Here is a 21,727-nt window from a genome sequence, read left to right as displayed (position 1 = left end):
GCAATCTTTCCCCACTTAAATAATAAGCTGATCTTTTATTTTTCTTTCCAAAGTAGATGACTTCCATGTTGTACTCCATTTGCCAGGCATTTTTCCACTCACTTAACCTGGTTATGCCTCTCTGCAGACTCTCACCATCCTCTGCACAGTTTGCTTTTCCACTCAGTTTGCTGTCGTCAGCAAACTTAAATACGCTACACTTGGTCCCCTCTTCCAAGTCGTTAATGTATATTGTGAATAGTTGTGGGTACAGCACCAGACACTGCAGCACTCTGCTCACTGCAGGCTGCCAAACAGAGGAACACCTGCTTATCCCAACTCTCTGCCTTCTATTGGTTAACCAATTCTGTGTCAATGTCAACACATTATCCCCAGCTCTTATGGATAAGTCTTTTATGCTCCACCTTATGAAACACCTTCTGTAAATTTAACTATACAGCATCCATCTGTTTTCGTCTATCCTCAGATAATTCCAGTAGGACCCTGGTCAGACCCCACTTGGAGCACTGTGCTCAGTTCTGGTCGCCTCACTACAGGAAGGATGTGGAAACCATAGAAAGGGTGCAGAGGAGATTTACAAGGATGTTGCCTGGACAGGGGAGCATGCCTTATGAAACAGGTTGAGTGAACTCGGCCTTTCCTCCTTGGAGCGAAGGAGGATGAGAGGTGACCTGATAGATGTGTACAAGATGATGAGAGGCATTGATCACACGATAGTCAGAGGCTTTTTCCCAGGGCTGAAATGGTTGCCACAAGAGGACACAGGTTTAAGGTGCTGGGAGTAGGTACAGAGGAGATGTCAGGGTAAGATTTTTATGCAGAGAATGGTGAGTGTGTGGAATGGGCTGCCGGCAACGGTGGTGGAGGCAGATACGATAGGGTCTTTTAAGAGACTTTTGGATAGGTACATGGAGCTTAGAAAAATAGTGGGCTATGGGTAAGCCTAGTAATTTCTAAGGTAGGAACATGTTCGACAGAACTCTGTGGGCTGAAGGGCCTGTATTGTGCTGTAGGGTTTCTATGTCTCTATGTAAGTTTGTCAAACATGGACCTGCCCTTCATGAATCTGTGCTCTGCCTGGGGGATAAAAATTGAGGCAGTAGTGATGTAGGAGTTTACTGACTACAAGGGTCAGAGTGAATAGGACTTGATGCAAGGGTGTTTATAGCCATCATAAAAATAACCTGGGGTTCAACACACAGAGTAATATTCAGGTCCTTTCTCCAGTCCTGAAATGTCGACTGTACTCTTTTCCATAGATGCTGTCTGGCCTGCTGAGTTCCTCCAGCATTTTGTGTGTGTTGCCTTGCTCAGCTCAATCCAAAATTCTTTGCTTCATCTGGACAGCATTTTTTTTTGCCTGTAATTCTATTAAATTTTATTGGCTAGGATTCCTGTCCAATGTAAAACAAATGGCAGCATCTGTCGTGGGGGTGTTGGTGGGATAGATGTTAAGAAGCCTTTTTAAAAATCATATTGAGACATAAATTTACTTTGATCTGGCCAAGTTTAATAGGCAAAGGAGTAAATGATTCCAAGCTTGGGAATGCATCCAGGCTTTAATGAAATGCATTGTGCAGGAAATTCTTTACAAAATTATATGGCATAGAAATTCAGTAGTGAATGCCATACATGCTTTTTAAGCATTGTGCAAATGATTTGCAGCGCAAAATCACTTATCAAGTCCCAAACACAAATTAAGCGATCACACAACGTATAAGGAAAACTTAGATCAGTCACTTGTGTCTGCCTGGGTGAGATGCACCTGCACCTGGAGCAGGGAGAGTTTGGGTGAAACCAGTGCCCAATATTCAAATGGAGACTTCCCAGGGAAACGAGACCTCGGTGCAGATCACACACAGGAAAACTGGTCTTAAATGCAGGAATATGTTTATTTAAGTTCATGTAATTTTTGTTGGCATGCCTGTAACGTACTGTGGTGCTGCTGCTGCACGAAGATAATTCTCATGTTATTTATACCCAGGATATGTACAATATGCCCATGACCATAAACTTGAACTTTATCATCAACTTGATTATTTGATCCCTGGATCTTCAGACATGGTCTGCTACGGTAGAGGATATGGAATCACCTTTTTAATCTACTGCTACTACTTCCTAAAATGATGGAGAATGACCAGGGACAAAGCAAGGACCTGAAACATTGACTGATGCTGCCTGAACTGCTGAGTTCCTCCAGCATTTTGTGTGCTGCTTATAATAGCAAGGGTTTTTATTCTGTGAACAGGAATAGCATGAAAGATTACTAGATATTACAAAGTTGACCATGGAATCATTTTACAGCATTAAAATGAATTATATTTCATCTCCCATATGCTAACGCACAGCACTCTAAGTGTGGACTCAGCTAATTTTCCCACAGTAACCACAGCGACCGATTTTTTATGCATGGTGCAGCTCATGTTATACTAGTCCTTTCTAGTAAGCTGCTGGGCCAATGTGATTGGCTTAACAGTTTGCGATGGGGCTTTCAGAATTAATATTTCTCATACTTTTCAGATGTGATGGAGACCATTTGATTCAGCAGACTATATCTTGCAATCCATTCTCTCTCAAATGCCAATCAACTCCCCAAGATTTCCTTGTCATCCACCTATATTCGTGTAATTTACAGCGGCCAGTTACTCTACTGTTATGCCTTGGGATGTGGATGAAAACAGCGCACCCCATCACTGGAATAACATAGAAACTCCACACATATAAAACTGGAGGTCAGAAGTGAACCTCGGTCAATGTGAGGCATTAACTTTACATACTGCATCACTGTAGTGCACTGAATCTTTACACAATTTTCTGGATGAATTAGAATTTAGTTGTGAAGACCAGGTTAGCTTTGATTTTCTACTGGTCTGTGTGGAATGACATGATCTTTGCCATCATGCTGACGGGTCATTGTAAATTATATCTATGTTCCTTAAAAGGAATGGGGATGTGGAGGGAGTACAGGCCGGTTCCTTGTATCTGCTGCTAGGGATCGCAGAGCTTGGGCACTGAGTGATGCTGGGATTTGGACAGGCTGTAGTGTTCTCCATTGCTGAATGAACTCCATAACCAGCTTCTGCAAACATGCACCCAAGTAAGCTTCTGCCACTTCAAGAGAGGGAAAGAGAAACCATGGAGACAAAGCCTGTAACTTTGGATTAATGAGAAACTATCCTTATTTCAACAAATGTTTCATCTTCTGGAGTCGTTGCTGTATGACAATCAAACAATTGATTTGGGAATCACAAAAGAATTGCACTCCTACAACCTCTGGCAGAATATTTCAGGCACCCACCACTGTCTGTGTAAAAAAGAAAACATCCTGCCTCTACTTTTCCCCAATCATCTTAAAATTATGCCCTCTCGTATTAGCCATTTCTGCTCTGGGTATCAACTATCTATGCCACTTACCATCTTATACATCTCGATCAAGTTGCTGCTCATCCTACTTCACTCCTCAGGGAAAAGCCCTTGCCTGCTCAACCTTTCCTCGTAAGACATATTCTCTAATTGAGGCATCTTTCTGTCTCTATCTCTGGAGACGGCCTATCTACTGATATCTGCTATAAGCCTACAGACTCTCACAGCTACCTGGACTATTCCTCTTCCCACCCTGTCTCTTGCAAAAATGCCATCCCCTTCTCGCAATTCCTCCGTCTCTGCCGCATCTGCTCTCAGGATGAGGCTTTTCATTCCAGGATGAAGGAGATGTCTTCCTTTTTTAAAGAAAGGGGCTTCCCTTCTTCCATCATCAACTCTGCTCTCAAATGCATCTCTCCCATTTCACGCACATCTGCCCTCACCCCATCCGCCTGCCACTCCACTCGGGATAGGGTTTCCCTTGTCCTCACCTACCACCCCACCAGCTTCTGGGTCCAACGTATAATTCTCTATAACTTCCGCCACCTCCAATGGGACCCACCACTAAGCACATCTTTCCCTCCCCCTCTCTTTCTGCTTTCCACAGGGATCACTCCCTACACGACTCCCTTGTCTACTCGCTACTCATTCCCCCCCCCCCCCCCATCCCTTCCCACCCATCTCCCTCCTGGCACTTATCCTTGTAAACGGAACAAGTGCTACACCTGCCCCTACATCTCCTCCCTCACCACCATTCAGGGCCCCAGACAGTCCTTCCAGGTGAGGTGACACTTCACCTGTGAGTCGGCTGGTGTGGTATACTGCGTCTGGTGCTCCCGGTGTGGCCTTTTATATATTGGTGAGACCCGACGCAGACTGGGAGACCGTTTTGCTGAACACCGACGCTCTGTCTGCCAGAGAAAGCAGGATCTCCCAGTGGCCACACATTTTAATTCCACATCCCATTCCCATTCTGATATGTCAGTCCATGGCTTCCTCTACTGTCAAGCTCGCCTGATTCAGGAAATATTCCAGTCTCACAGATGGGATTTGCAACCAAAAGAGCAGGTCAGTTTCCACCAGGGGATAATTTGACCCAGAAATTATTCTCAGCCCATTCTTCTCTAGTAAGTTCCCCAGTTTACAGAAGGTAGAAAACAAAATCACCCTTGTGTGGTTGGTGGGTTTCAACTTATTGTGCACACTTGTGCATTTTAAAAAAGGTTTCCATAATTAAGCAGTATTCTTATGCTTCACTGTTCTAACAGACACATTTTACAAGTGTTTTAAATATCAAAGCAAACTATGAAACTGACTATTGTACTTCAATAACACAATAAATGTTTCATTACTGATTTTAAAAGCCATTTTAGTCATTTCAAATCTGGTTACTTACAGCTAATGGACCAGGCTGAATAAAATTTCTTATATTATATGGTATGACCATTTCAGTAATATTAATAAATAAGTGCCAGTTTAGGACTCCTAACTTATATGAGGACATTTTTTAATGCAGGAGAGTAAGTTATTGCATTCTAATATGCTCTGGTTGTAGTTTGTGGAAGATTTTGTATTTGTGATGACATCTTTGTACAGAAAATTGAGCCATAAAATCAGTTATAGTAAACCATGGTTTGTGCCCAACCTACCAATAGCTCCAATGTGAAAATTCTATCTCAGCAGCCTCTCTGAAAACTAATAAAGGAAGCAGGTAAAACTAAAGAACTAAATGTATTTTCACCCTTGAAGGCAATGGTGGAGAAGGTGGATTTTTGATGAAACAGTTGGCTTGTATTTGTTGTATTTCTAAAACCACCTCATGTTTAGTTTAGTTGGACCAGAGAGAGTGCCATTAACAGAAGATAGCACTGTAGTGTCTCTTTACAATTTTTAGACACAACTAATAGAGTAGTAATTAGTGCGATGCTTTTGCAGCTCAGGGCACAGAAGTTTGGAGTTCAATCCTCCGTAAGGTGACCCTGTACATCCTCTCTGCGGAATGGGTTGATTTTGTCCGGGTGCTCTGATTTCCTCCTGCAGATCTAACGGCATAGCAGGTAGGTTAATTGGTCATTGTAAATTGTCCTGTGATATGGTTAGGGTTAAATTGGGGTAGTCGGGGATTGCTGGATGGCACAGTTTGAAGGGCTGGAAGGGCCTATTCCATGCTATATCTCTAAATAAAATAGAAATCAATTCCATTTTGAGTAAAAGAAAAAGGAAATACATCACTAACACGTCATTACCAAAGATGCACCGGTTGGTAGGTTAATTGGTCATTGTAAATTGCCCCGTGATTAGGCAAGGGTTAAATTGGGGGTTGCAGGGCAGCACAGATCAAAGGGCCAGAAGGACTTACTCTCTGCTGTATCTCAATAAAACAACACTACAGCACACACCATTCATTCTGACACTCGTACTGTGCACTGTCGCAGAAAAGCTTATGTGTATCGCTGGGAATGGTTTGGTTAAAGTGGCAATGGTCGCTTGAGAGCATTGCCACTTTGCAAAGCAAGAACAAGCAAGCCAGTTTTATTCCTTAGATCTTCTCTTATCCACCTTAACTTCCAGGAGTCAAAGATCAGGAACTTAGGGCTAAAATGTGACCTTAAAAGAAATCAATTCCAACAGGGAACGTAAGAGAAATTCAGTGCAATATATTGAAATGCCTGGAAGATAAATCATGTCTTCTGGAGCCTGAGGAGGGAAAGTATCTTTCACAGATTATCGGGGAACACACACAAAGTGCTGGAGGAACACAGCAGGCCAGGAAGCATTTAGGCAAAAGAATAAACAGTCAACATTTTGGGCTGAGACTCTTCAGAACCATGTTGCGTTCTGAAGTTCACATATCATGGACTTCTTATGCTTGTTCCTGCTTTAATATCCTGGGTGATCCTAATTGTCTCCTGTGCAACTGCAATGGAAGAAAATTGAAGGGAATTCCAAAGCCGCTATGGAGTAGGTAAGGCAAAGTTGGAACATTGAACTCAATGCAGCAACTGATCTATGTCTACCTGGTTTTCCTAATACCCTATGAGTCAGTAGGGTAAAGGATCCTGATGGTCAAAGTGGAAATCCACCTCTATTTAGAAAATTACCTACAAGGGGAAAGCTACAGTGACCGGGTCTTAGGCTTGGAAGAAAAAAGGGTACAAGAGGAAAGCAGTAATGATAAGGGATTCGATATTTAAGGGAACAGACAAGAGATTCTGTGGATGTGAAAGAGTCTCCCAGATGGTACATTGCCTCCCAGGTGCCAGGGACAGGAGCATCTTTAATCATGTCTATAGCATTCTTATAGGGGAGGGTGCACAGGCAGAAGTCGTGGAATAAATTAGCACCAATGAAATAGGTAGGAAATGGGATAAGCACCTGATGAGGGAATATAGAGAACTAGGTAGGAAACAGAAAAGCAGGACCTTAGGGGTTGTAATCTTCGGATTATTGCCTGTGCATGAGCCAGTGATGGTAAGAATAGGGGATGTGGCAGCTGAATGTGTGGCTGAAGAATTGATGTAGGGGACAGGGTTTCAGATTTCTGGATCACTAGGATCTCTTCTGGGGAAGGTATGCCCAGTACAAAAGGGACGGGTTACATCTGAACTCAAGGGAGACCAATATCCTTGTGGGTAGGTTTGCTTGAGCTGTTGGGGAGAGTTTAAACCAGTCCGTCAGGGAGATGGGCACAAGTGATGGGTAGGGCAAAGGATTCCAAGGTAGGGCGAAGTTGGAGGAGGTAGAGAGACTGTGAGGAAGGAAAGGTAGTGGACAGGGCATAACAGCAGTCATTGCGTGGGTTGAAATCTGGCTGTTTTAATGCAACATGGGTGTTGAACTTAGAGCATGGACCAGTACATGGAGCCATTACAGAGACTCGGCTATCAGAAGGTTAAGAATGGCTGCTGGATATTCTGGGGTTTAAGTGTTTCAAAAGGAAAAGGAAGGGAGGTCAATGAGGTGGGGTAATGGCATTGCTAATCAGAGATAGTATCACAGCTGCAGAAAGACAGGACACTGTGGAGGTATTGTCTACTGAGTCAGTGTGCGTGGAGATCAGAAACTGGAAGGGAGCAACTATTCTATTTGGCGTATTCTATAAAACCACCCCCACCACCCAATAGCAACAGAGACCCCAAGGAACAGAATGGGAGGCAGAATTTGGAAAGGTTAAAAAATAACAGGGTTGCTGTCATGGGTGACTTCAACCTCCTAACATTCATTGGCATCTCCTTAATGTAGAAGGTTTAGATGGGGTGGAATTTGTTAGGTGTGTCCAGGAAGGGATAATACGTGGACAGCTTGACTAGAGGAGAGGCCATACTAGATCTAGTGCTAGGCAATGAACCAGGTCAGGCAAAAGATCTCCCAGTGGGTGTACATTTTGGAAACAGAGACCATAACTCCCTGACATTTACCATAGCTTTGGACAGGCATGGGAGCAAATGGCATTGGAAAGTAGTTAATTTGGAGAGGGGGAATTATGATGCCATTAGGCAGGAACTTGGGAGCATAAGTTGGGAATGGCTGTACTCAGGGAAATGCACGATGGAAATGTGGAGCTTGTTTGGGGAATACTTGCATGGGGCTCTGCATATGTTTGTCCCACTGAGGCAGGGAAAGGGTGATAGGCTGAAGGAACAGTGGTTGACAAGAGATTTGGAACATCTAGTCAAGAGGAAGAAAGAAGCTTACTTAAAGTTTAGGTAGCAAGGATCAGACAGGATGTTAGGGCTACAAGGTAGGTAGGAAGGATCTGAAGAATGGATCTAGGAGAGCTAGAAAGGATCATGAGACAGGTGAGTAGAATTAAGGGGAAACTCTAGGTGTTCTATGATTATGTGAAGAATAGGAAGATAACTAGAGTGAGGATAGGACCAATCTGGGATAGAAGAGGAAATATGTGCCTGGAGTCAGGGGAGGTATGGGTGGTACTTAGTGAATACTCTGCTTCAGTATTCATCAGTGAGAGGGATTTTGATGTTTGGGAGGACAGTGTACTGATGTACTGGAACATATCAATGCTTAGAAAGAGGATGTGATGGAACTTTTGAAAACATTAAACCATAAGATCATAAGACATAGAAGCAGGATTAGGCCATTCAGTCCACTGAGTCTGCACCTCCAGTCCATCATGTCTAATTTATTATCCCTCTTAATTCCATTTTCCTGCTTTCTCCCTGGAATCTTTGATTCCTGGCTAATCAAGAACTTATAAATCTCCACTTTAAATATACCCAATGACTTGGCTTCCACAGTCTTCTGTGGCAATTAATTCTGCAGATTCATCAGTCTCTGGCTAGAGAAAATCCTCTTCATCTCTGTTCTAAATGGATTTCTTTCTATTCTGAGGCAGTGTCTTCTGATCCTAAATCCCCCCATAATAGGAACCATCCTTGCCTCTCTATTTCGGCCTTTCCCATCTCATTCTTCTAAACTCCAGTAAGTACAGGCCCAGAACCATCAAACACTTCTCATACACTGACCCTTTCATTCCTGGAATCATTCTCATGAACCTCCTCTGGACCCTCTCCAATCCAGCAGATCTTTTCTTAGTTAAAGGGCCAAAAATTGCTCACAATGCTCCAAGTACAGTCTGACCAATGCCTTATAAAGTCTCAGCATTATATCCTTGCTTTTCTATTCTAGTCCTCCTGAAATGAATACCAACTTTGCATTCTACCCCCCACCCCCATTACCACAGACCCAATCCACAAGCTAAACCTTAGGGAATCCTGCATGAGCAGTCCAAAGTCCCTTTGCACCTCAAATTTTTGAATGTTATCCCTGTTCAGAATAGATTAGTCCCTTAGCCAGATGGGATATACCTTAGGTTATTACGGGAAGTGAAGAAAGATTGCTGCACTTTTTGCAATGAACTTTGCATCCTCAGTGGACACAGGAGTAGTAACAGAAGAGTGGAGGGTGCAAATACTATTACTTTTTTCAAGAAAGATACCGTAGTAGGAATAACCCTTGGAATCATAGAACAGTGATCACTGATGGACAACTTTGCGTAGCTTTGAAATTTTTGCTGACCTCACAATGTTTTTCGGCCCATTTCAACTCTTGAACTCGAATCATTTCTCTGGTAGCAGTGTATCCAGACGATCGCTGGTGATTCACCCACTCTAAAACTATTTCTTCGAGCTCTGGCCACTAGCATGTTTTCCCGCGGTTTGCACATTTCGCCTTTGGCATTTCCCTCAGCGTGTCCTCTGCCTTTCTCCACCCACTCACTTGTTTCTCATTTACACTAAACTTCTTAGAAGCTGCAGAATTATTTGTTCCTTTTGCAAAATCAACAACCTTCAGCTTGAAGCCAGCATCATATCGCATTTGTTTTAATCTTTTGTACATGGTGGTCGCAAACTCAATACTGAGTACACGTACTGATCCCGCCACCCCGTGTTATGTTTTAACGAGATTACGATGGGTGCTAAATGATTTTACGGGGGTTACATTTCTTACCATTGAGAACCTAATCCAAAACTTCCCTCCCTGATTTATTTATTAAGAATTCGCTTATAACGCTCTACAATGTGTAGGCTTATTTTCTTAGCAGGTACTGGTTCACAAAATTTCCAGGTTCCAGATCCGGCAAGCTGAGTACCTGCATGTGAGATCTTGTGATCTTTTCTGGTTAAATCAAAAACTTCTACAAAAGGGGTCGGCTTATACAAAGGTAACATTAAAAAGTCACTTTTTAACCTTGAAAATGGTGGGTGGGCTTATACACTAGAATTTACTGTAATTAAAAGGGACGTGTAGAGGGATATCAGAGATAGGTTTTTTACAGAGTGTGTGGTAGGCAGGTGGATTTCACTGCCCTGGTGGTGGTAGAGGGAGATGTATTAAGGACATTTAAGGGACTCTTAGATATGCAGATGGATGAAAGAAAAATGGAGAGTAGATTGATCTTGGAGTAGGCTAAAAATCTGGCACAGCATTGTGGACAAGGTATGTCCTGTAGAAAAGGGACAGATAGGCAAACCTATCTTTGTGTAGGGCAGAGGATAGAGGAGGTAGATGGAGCATGTAGAGAGAAGGGCCTGCACTGTGCTGTACTGTTCTCTGTTCTATGCAGCAATTCAAGAGAGCAATTAAATTCAACAGCAGTTAGGGATGGGCAATTAAATATTGGCACAGCTTGCAGATCCCACTAAACCCGAGTGACTAAATTAATGTAAATAATGGAAATTGTATAGCCAAGAAACCCATTGTATAGCCCATCTCATCCGTGTCAGACTATATGGTCCACAGAAGTATTCTCCCATTCTGAATGTACCTTTCCACCCTGTCACCTTCTCCCTTACTCCCTGTACACTCATCGTGTCCTATAAAGAGATTGGTGTGCTGCACCATGAGAGGCCTTTTGAAGAAGTTACCATGAAGTGAAAGGCATGAAAATGAATTACCTGAAGGTACTTGTTCAGCTTTGCAAAGCCTTCATTACCTTTGAATTAAGACCTCCAAATTAGCATATCTGAGATTCACTGAAGCCTTCTAATGTGGAAGATAGTGGTGCTTCATTGTGTAATGGGAGATAAATGGTGATATGCCAAGATTGGATATCAGAGGTTTGGACAGTAGCCAGCCATAGCTTAAGGCCTTTCCATGAGAAATGGGCACGACTTCACCAGCTGTCCAGATGTTGAGGTTGACCAAGGCTCCCCTCAGGCTGAAGTCGTCCCAAATTTCAGGAAGGTGAAGGAAGAATACTCTCAATGGGGACTTTAGTCCATCTGTTTTGTGCTTCATGTTCAAACTATAAATATATTGTGATATGAGCTACACCCACTTAAACGCTCCCCAGTCTGAGGACATTTTCTTTAAAATACGGAGACATTGCCAAGCTCTTTCCTTAAAATTACTACAATAGAAGTGCAAAACCTTTAGCCCCAAACAATTCCATTCAAAAAAGTGACATAGGAGACTGCAGATGCTGGAGTTTGAAACAACAGAAATCTACTGGGGGAACTCAGTCAAGCATCTGTGGGAGGAAGGGAATTGTTGATGTTCTGAGTTGAAAACCTGCATCAGGACCCCTGCATCACATTCAGTACACAAAAGTTCAAATTTCCTGTATCAAACAGTTCAGCTTGTTTATTGTTTCCCAGCCAATGTGAAATATTACTTCTCATCTAATGTGAAGATTAGGAAGAAAGGGAGATCTTCTGAGGAGGCTAGCTCAGTCAAAATAATCCTCCCAGAAATTCACAGACAAAATGCTGGAGGAATTCAGCAGGATTTAACTTCACAAAATTACTTTCATTGCTGTTTTCGAGGGTGTAATATTGATTCATTCAAAGGACACAACCCAGGCATGAGGATGAAGTATTCAGAGTGAAAAAGGCATCATGTGGATTTAAGTTTTGCATCTTTGCCTTCGTCTGCTCCCGCTATTTCTGGAATTCTGTCTCCAAACCTCTTTAAGAATCAGCATCAATATTTGGCAAGAATGTTACAGCATATTTTAAAGCATTAAAGGTCCATAGCACAAGAAAATTGCTGTTGATTCTGCTTCTGGAGGCCAAAGAATGCAAGCTGGGCAATCAGCACTGGGCATTCCCACTAACTGGCAGCTCTGAAACATTGCCTGAGATTTCAAGTGTGTCACAACTCTTTAGGAAATTCAGAATGATTCAAAAGAGCACCCTAATTTTTCTGCCTTAATGTAATTTGAAAAGATTACCAAACAGAATGTATTGTATGATGTTGTGCTTCAAGTTAAATGTATAATGGCAGAAGGCTGAACAGCCACCTGGGTACAGAAAGACAGGGGTGGGGGTAGAGTGGACCTTCACCTGTACAATACATGATTCACATGAGAGTTCAGTAGCTTTTCTAAACTGATGGGATGCCATGTGATCCTGCTTTCCTTTCAACATCTCCAGCTCCAAATCTACTCTTCAGCTATCTACATGCTATTAATGTCTTTAAAGAACAGAGCATGAATAATGTAATTAACTGTTGAGTGCACTTGACATAAATTGCACAAATTAATGTGAACATTTTGCGGGAACAGCTAGCAAACAAACATTTTTAGTGTTGATCAGAAGTGGCAGCTATATTGTACCTAAGTTGCCAGTGTTTATGAGCAGCTGGCGAAGAAAAAGGAGACGGGGGTTTGAAATGGAAAGGGTAGACCTTAATTTGCAGTTAATGCAAAACGGGTAATAGTGATTTGACAGCCTGATTTACATGAATGCAGAATGATGCAGAAATGTGAAGTTGCTCCACATGTGATAAGAGTCACTGTGCACTGGAGACACACTTGAACTATTTCAGTAGCCTTTAGGGAAAAGCTGTTTGGTTTAGCTAGAAGTTCATCCCCACCAACAGCAGAAGATATGCATTAGCCAAGAACATCGTGCTCCACTTCCTTTCACAACATCAGCACCACATTATTCAATGGGAAAACATTTCAGAAGCAGAGCAAACTGCAATACTGCTATTTAATACAGCATTTAGTGCTGCTAGATAGGGTATATATCTCAGTAAGAGAATTGAATGGTGTAAGGTATTACACCATGAGCTCTGAGATCAATCAGCAACTTCATCTGAAAACGTGTCAGGCTCAAGGGGAACTTAATAACATGCAGCTTTCCCTCAACAACTGCCCTTTGAGCCCCCTACTCCTCACTGTCTCTGAATCTCTTGGTGCCTGAGTGAGCAACAATGTCCTCCAACTAAATATTAAGAAAACCAAAGAAACTGTCTCCAATCCTTACCTTATTTTATACTATTACAGCACAGAAGCAAGTTATTCAGTCCATTGCTTTAATGACATCTCCCAGTGAAGCATCCTGATGCAGTGCCTCACATGCTCATCCGCTCCCTTTTGATACTTTATGCCTTTACAGTAGTTGTGCCACATTGCAAATACTCCAATCCCAAATAAGTCAATTTACAGGAAACAATTAACTCATCTTTGGGATGTGGGAAGAAACCGGAGCAACGTGGGTAAACCATGTAATCACCGGGGGGAAAGCTGCATGCAGAAGAATCCAGCATAAAGAGTAAATATTAGAACTGTGAAGCAGCAGTACTAACATGCATCAAAGTCCTCTACTTCCACAAGCTCCCTTCCCCCATTGACATTCCTGTATCTTAACCAGATAGTTGCAAATCTGCTGTGCTGCTTCCACTCCCAAATCTTTCCATCACCAAGAAAATCATCCATACAAACAACGCAAAGACCTCTGACCCCCTTGTCATTTTATCTTCTCCCCTGGAGGATTGTATAAAATCTTGAGAGCATGGAGTTCCCGTCTCAAGGACAGTTTTAATCACTCTGTTTTCAGACTCTTTAATGGACTTCATACATTAAAAGATTAACTCATAACCATACCTCATATTGACCTTTCCATTTTATTTGTTTACCTGTATTGCTCTTTCTCTTAATTGCCGCATGATATTTTGCATTATTTGTTTTTGCTATGTCAGTGGAATTATGTATGGAATGATCTGGGTGGCACACAACATAGTGCATCTTGATACATGTGACAATAATAAACCAACTCCAATTCCAATTTTATATACTTGCACACCTATGAGTTTCAGGGCTTTCTTCTATGGAATTGGGTTCTTTAGTGCTTAGAGAGAGAAAGTCCTTCACCTCCAAGCTCTGAGCCGTCATCCTTTCTGCTGAGTCAAATGGCAAAACCTCTCCCCTTAGGTCTCAAAAACAATATCAACTGTTTTCTTGGCATCTGTCAATTACATGATTGCCCTTTTTTGGTCCTTGTGTATCTGGCTGTCAGACTTTTAATCTGTGCATGTATGTGGCTATCTGTTTAATCATCTCTGAGTGTCGGTGGGACTGTCTCAATGTGATTTTGTACGTCCTTTGAAGAGGAAACCTCTGGTCTTGACTCAGGTTACGGCTACACTAAGCAAAACAGCAGCTATACTTCATTAGGAGTTTGAAGAGATTTGGCATGTCAACAAATACACTCAAAAACTTCTATAGATGTACCACGGAGAGCATTCTGACAGGCTGCATCACTGTCTGGTATGGAGTGGGGGAGGGGCTACTGCACAGAACCAAAAGAAGCTGCAGGGGGTTGTAACTGTAGTTAGCTCCATCTTGGGTATTAGCCTACAAAGTACCCAGGACATCTTCAGGGATCGGTGTCTCAGAAAGGCAGCATCCATTATTAAGGACCTCCAGCACCCAGGGCATGCCCTTTTCTCACTGTTACCATCAGGTAGGAGGTACAGAAGCCTGAAGGCACACACTCAGTGATTCAGGAACAGCTTCTTCCCCTCTGCCATCCGAGTCCTAAATGGACATTGAACCCATGGACACTACCTCACTCTTTTTTTAATATACGGTATTTCTCATTTTTGCACATTTTTAAAATCTATTCAATATACGTATACTGCAATTAATTAATTAATCAATCAATCAATTTATTATATATTTTTCTCTTCTATATTATGAACTGCTGCTGCTAAGTTAACAAATTTCACGTCACATGCCGGTGATAATAAACCTGATTCTGGTTCTCATGGAGTGAAAGTCATATAGAAAATACTATGAATTACAGAAAGCACTTGGTCCAACTGATCTCCTGGATTGGTTTTGATCACCTGTGGATGTCTTCAGATAAATGTATTGTGTTTTACATTTATTGACTTTAGTTATTACTCTGATTTTATTTTTGCCTTTTCTAGCAGATTATGTAGTTGGGCATAATGCTTCTTGAAAGGGTATAACCGTGATCCTCCAGCCATCTCTAACAGACAGAAAGCTAAATGTCCGTTGCTGGTGATCAAGATTAACTTGTAATGATCTGTGATTCTCTGCCTTTGCTCTACTTCATGAAGATTTTTTATCCTGTCGTTATACTGGTATGTGAAAATATAAATGTATAAATTAGAAGCAGGAATAGGCCAATAAGAACCTTTCTGCCATTTCAACCCTGAAGTGTAAGGTTGAGAAAGTTGATGACCATGTTTTTATTTCCTCTGAACATTAGCTCAATAACTTGTGTTGCCTAAACACTGCAATGTAAGATACGCTCGGTGAATATGATTGAAAAATACTTTAGCTTGGACATATAAGATGACAGATTACATCTCTGGAGAACAAAGGTGCACATGTAGTGAGTCTCCACAGTTTGACTGAATTTTCAGAAGGTAATTGATAATCATTGTTCTGCAGTCTCAAAAAAAACACGTGTGAGGATGAAGCTGCCAAATCTTGATAGACCAGCTTTCACTTTCAAACCAACTTCTGCATCACGTACTCAAGACAAAAGACTGGACCACACAAGTACATGACAGTTCTCTGCAGCTACTGATGATGGAATACTTTGTCAACTAAATATCAAAAGATACCAATCAAGGAAGCCAAACCTCAATCAGAGGGACAAGCCAGAGGAACAGGATGTCTGTATTCTCTTTTACAAAGAAAATGCATAGTTCACATTTCTATTAGTATACACACTCAGGTAACGCACTGAATGGAACAATCCTTACAGAGCCCAACAATTTATTCATGCTGAGTGACATTACATTACCCCTGGTACAACAGTGCAGCCATGTACCAGATTATTCAACTTGCCTCTGGAGCTTGCCACAGAAACGGTTGGCATCTACCAGCTTTTTGAGCCAGAGGTGGATGGCTCCATGGAAGCGCATGTCCAACAACTACCTCCATCGCTGCTCCATTGCTGCAACGCTCAGAACACCATGAGGTCAGACTTGCGGTGCAATTCACCAGCCCTAGCACTGGCAGATGGCTCCTGTTACCAGCAATACTGGCAGCATTGGCTTGAGTCAGTGTTACACGCCATGATAATAATAAACTTTGTTGCTTTCATTAATGGGATTACAAGTGCAACTTAATGACAGTCAGATTGATTTTGTTGTAACATTCAGTTTGCTGCAGCTTTGATTGAAATTCATCAATTTACGCACAAATTTACTCCAGAACTTGGGCAAAAATGCTAGACTAACACATTGCTATACTGCAGAGAGAGTTTGCATAGTGACTGCACTGAAAATAATTTACTATAGATGAATCGCTGTTGGAGAGTATGGCACCTATTTTGTGAACCTCCTCTGTATGTGGGATGCTGACTAAAATAAAATGATTGGCTCTTCCCATTTGAAGAATATGTTGCAATCTTAGGATGATTTAATGCCTTATTATATAGCTCAGCTCCTGAATGTACTTTACTTCTCCACGTATGAGTTTCACCGAACTGCACAGCATGGCTGCACATAATTGGATTTTTTTTGTTGCTTGCTAATTAACAGAAAATGAGGAAGGGCATCTGTACCGTAGCATCCCCTTAATAATGAAATCTGTGCAAAGTGTTAGATGAGCAGCACGACTATTGGCAAGTGAATTGTTCAACCCATTAATTTCAGTATGTTTTTTTTAAATGTTTCATTGTGACAAGTTTTGTGGGCAGCAGTCAAATTAGAAATAATCTTATTTCTCACTTGCTGTGATTTTGCCAAGGGTTTGGTTCCAGTGAATGGGAAGAAGCGTCTGGGCAGTTAAACACTGAGATATCACTAGAATGACACTCTCATAATCACTTGAATCACATACTTTCGAAGGGGGTTAACTTTAATATTTACTATTGAATGGTTTTTTAAAAAACTATACTGTAACAGGTTTTCATTGAGTCGATCTCTCTTGAGTAAAAGATATAGTCGTTGCTTTCTGGAGATGGTGGTGCTTTTTTCACACCTAGGGACGGGGTTTCATAATGCACCAGAATGGTCACAGATCAGGAATCTTGGATTGCTAATCCAGGGAATTTATCAATCCAGACCCAACAAAGGATTCATTCATATTTTTGACTTCATATAATTTCATACAATTATGGTTGATGTTTTGGGTGGAGACCATTCATCTGGAGATGTAGCTTAGTTAACCTGGTATGTGGAATTCTACCATTTAGAGGTAGGTAATGTTAGCTTATCCTATATTTCTCACATTGATCTCACATAAGTAGAGAGAAAATATGTAATCTGTCTACAAATGGCTGATATTTTACTTTACCATCCTGGAGAGAAAGGATTTCCTACCAATAAAGAACCAAAGGAGTCAGTGGAGATGGAAATCAGCAGGATGTGACCTGCAAACAATTGTTTTCTGCGGCTGTTGAAAGTAAAATTGGCATTAGAATCTCATACTTTTCTAGTAGGAAGCTGTAGATGCCTATGCTAATTGAGAATGAACACAAGTGGGAAGAGCAAATATGAACTAAGTTTGTCTTAATTGGTACAAACTATTATTCTGTGAGAGACACAAATGCAGTATATCTGGAACCTTGTACCAAACATTCTGACCCCATACACTTCAAAATCACTTCACTGTCTTTAAAAGCATTCTGCAAAATCTTGTCATATTACCAACTGGGTGTTGCAGTCGCATTAAAGAATTCCCACAGACATCAAATTCATTTGGAAAAAACAACATTTTTTGATAAACTTTTTAAAAACATATTTGAGGACTCAACTTAAAGATTGGGACCTATTCAACAAAGGAAGAAGATGAAATATCTGAAATCAAACTTCATTGAAATCTATGTTTAAAAATATTTATGTGGGCTATACAATTGTGAGACATAGAACAGTACAGCACAAGAACAGGCCTTTCAGTTCACAATGCTATGCCAAACTATGGACATTAGTAATCAAATCTCCAAATAATCCCTTCTGCCTACACATTGTCTACATCTTTTCATTTCTTGCACATTCACGTGCCTCTTGAGCTCCCTTTGGAACATCACAAGTCACAGACCTCGAACCAGAATAAGTTTGATCAATCACTACCCTCTATTCACTCTAAACTTGTCAGGGTATTTTACTGTGAGAGTTATCAATGAAGTTTTCACTGTTTTGCCTAACTTCCTTAGAGAAAATTGCAAATGTGGTGTATCAGCAACAACCTTATGCTCAATGTCCGCAAGATCAAAGAGCTGATTGTAAGCTTCAGAAAGGGTAAGATGAGGAAACAATAAACAATTCTCATAGAGGGACCAGAAGTAGAGAGAGTAAGCAATTTCAAGTCAATATCTCTGAGGACCTAACCTGGACACAACATATTGATGCAGCTATAAAGAAAGTAAGACAGTGGGAGTTCATCAGGAGTTCGAGGAGATTTGGTTTGTTAACACTTGAAAATTAATACAAATGTACCGTGGAGAGTATTCTGACTGGCTGCATCACGGTCTGGTCTGGGGACGGGCTGTGGCTTCTGCACAGGATTGAGTATGTTGCAAAAACTTGTAAAATTAGTCAGGTCCATTATGGGTACTAGCTTCCGTACTATCCTAGACTTCTTCACGATGCGGTGCCTTAGGAAGGCGGTGTCCATCATTAAGGACCCCCACCACCCAGGACATGCCCTCTTCACACTGTTACCGTCAGGGAGGAGGTACAGAAGCCGGAAGGCACACAGTCAGTGATTCAGGAACAGTTTCTACCTCTCTGCCATCTGATTCCTAAATGGACATTGAACCCATGAACACAACCTCACTGCTTTTTATTTCTGTTTTTTTCCACTGCTTATTTTTCACTTAACTATTTAATAGACATATATATACTTAATACAATTCAGTTCTTTCTCTATATTTATTCATCACGTACTGCTGCCGTAAAGTCAACAAATTTCATGACATAGGTCAGTGATACTAAACCTGATTTGGAGAATACTGAATTACTGACAATGATGTCAGAATATTTATGTTAAAGTATACATATGTGTATATCCCAAAGACATCTTCAGTTTTACAGTGCAATGCCACTGATATTATATTGCAAAATCCAGGCTAACAAGTTCTAGAGCAGGCGGCATGTTGCAAGGGCAATTCCACAGTTACAGCAAGCTCATTTCCCCTCCTTCTCAGCTGTACTATATCAGCAGTCATACTGCCAACCAATTATTGTACAATTTATTACCTGACCTCTTATGAAAGTAGCTCAGCCTGTTTCCTCGGTTGCATTTGTGGTAAACCCTGTTCTTTAATTTTGCACACGAAAGGAGTTGTGTAGAATGGACACACTGCAGGAGGAGAGCCCTTGTACAAGGATCAGGGAGCAGATTGCAGGACAGAGGAACGCCATCCTTAGAGAGATTTTATTCAGCAGGGTCAACAACAAGCTGGACTGCAATTTTCCTTCCGGCAGCTCATCCTGGCACAATTCCTGATGGCTCAGAGAAAAATGGCAGAAACCTGCATTGGCAATACATCATCTCTTCATCAACTGCCAGTCCTATGTTGGCTTTTTAAGTAATTTACAGTTACACCTCTCCCTGCATTGCTGGATGCCTGCTTTCGATCTGGCATGCCCAGCTTTCTCTGTTGTAGAGGTGATAATGATGGTTAAATATGACTTGTTCTATCAGTCCTTCATTATCTCCTCACTTACGTATGCCCAAACATACTTAGGTAGGGGCTTCAGCACACGTACTCACTTTCCAAAGGAGCTAAGTCTCATGAATAATGACTGGGGAATATATTACAGCAGTTTCTTGAGACAGTACACAATACAGTACTATGTGAAAGACAAGATAAATGAATTGCCTTTGTACGGAATTCATTGCAAACCTCAGGACTTCCCAGTGCTCCACAGTCACTGCTGGCCTTCTGCAGCTGTCTACCTTGGTGCTACAGGAAACATAACAGGAAATTTGCACACAGTAAGTGGTCTCAAACCGCAATGAGATGGTTATCAGTTTTAGTTGCATGGTTGAGAAATAACTATTCAGAAAGCAAACACATTGCTGATACTGGAAATTGGAAATTAAAGACAAAGCACATGGATATACTAAGCAGACTGCACAGCATCCACTGACAAAGAAACAGTTAATGTTTCAGGTCGGTGACTTTTTATCAGAGCTAAGTAAATATTGCCAAGGGCACTAGATTATCATCCTTGTGTCATTGTTTGCAGTCTGCTTGTGTATAAGGTACCAGGTTAGTGGCAACCTGTAAGCAAGAGCTCAAAACTGTTCACCTTAGTTCATCAGGGCATACAGCTTTGTGGGATGAAGGTAAGAATAAAATTCCTTTTCCTGTTATAAGGGGAACTAATGAAAGCAGTGTTTGAGTCAGCTTGTGGTCATGGCATGAAGAAAGCACAATATGGCCAGCTATAAATTATTCAGGCAGTACAACAATGAGTCTTCAATGAGTCTTCATTGGTTCTCCTTGGAGTAAAGAAGGTTGAAAGGAGATTTGATGGAGGTGATCAAGATCATGACCATTTAAAACAGGCAACAATAAACAAAGAGCAATCATTTCTATGAGCAGATAGTTCAAATAACAGATCATAGATCTAAAATTTGTGAGAAAGGTGCAGGGTGGATGTGAGGAAGGAAACATTGTCACTCAGAAATTAGTTAGGTTCTGGAATTCACTGCCAGGGAGGGCATCGGAAACAGAATTGATCAGTTCCTTTAAAGTAATTTCGAGAACCATGGGGGAGAAAGCAGGGGAATTTGACGGACTGGACTAAAATGCTAGAAATCAGCATAGATGCAATAATTTTACAATTTTATTTTATTCTGTGAACTTTATTCCATACCTTATGGAGTAAGATAATAAGTTATACTGTATGGAACCAGAGAGGAAATCTGTAAAGAATAACACAGGCTTTCCCTGAAATAATATTTTTGACTTTGGGTAAAGTTTTCACTTGTGTAGTTTTAGTAAATTCTAATTTTAATTGTTTTATTTTCCTTTCCAGAAATCTGGATAAAATGGAAGTCCCAAGCAGGGGAGAGATTGCACTAAACATGGCAAATGGGTTTACATTATGTTACTAAAAATGTTCATTTACAGGAAACCTTTAACTTGAGCAGTGAATCATACCACAAACGCTCTAATGAAGGACTGCTGGGTTCATACAAGAGGATCTGACAGTGATTCCTAATCAGTTCTGCAGCGCATCCTTTGTTGGATTAACAAATGTAAATGTTTCTAACAAAAGCCATAGTCAGAGGTTTGTTTGAAAGAAGTTGATTGAGTTTATTGACATGTTTTCATTTCATGATGAGTTTTGTTTTAAATTGGTGTAATATAGCTATGATGATTGAATAAATTTTCAATGCATTCCCTTCTTTGCTTCTAAATTGACTCAGTCCAGAGGAGTTCTATGGGACAGCTGTAGCCCTTTTATCCCCGAATGCAAAACTTCTGATTGGAAATGTCTTAGACTTTATCCTTTGGTGTTTAGATGTGTAACTGCCAACCAAAATCAGTAGAATCAGCTATTGGCATTTATTAACAGGACTAGTTAATAAAAGGTATGTCTAGCTAATGACAACAGCATTCTTTTAACCCTCCAGGTCTGAGGGGGTGGTGTGTTAATTCATTACTAATTGTGC

The sequence above is a fragment of the Hemitrygon akajei genome, chromosome 20, assembly GCF_048418815.1.
Source record: "Hemitrygon akajei chromosome 20, sHemAka1.3, whole genome shotgun sequence".
NCBI lineage: Eukaryota > Metazoa > Chordata > Chondrichthyes > Myliobatiformes > Dasyatidae > Hemitrygon > Hemitrygon akajei.
This window is presented reverse-complemented; position numbering follows the sequence as displayed.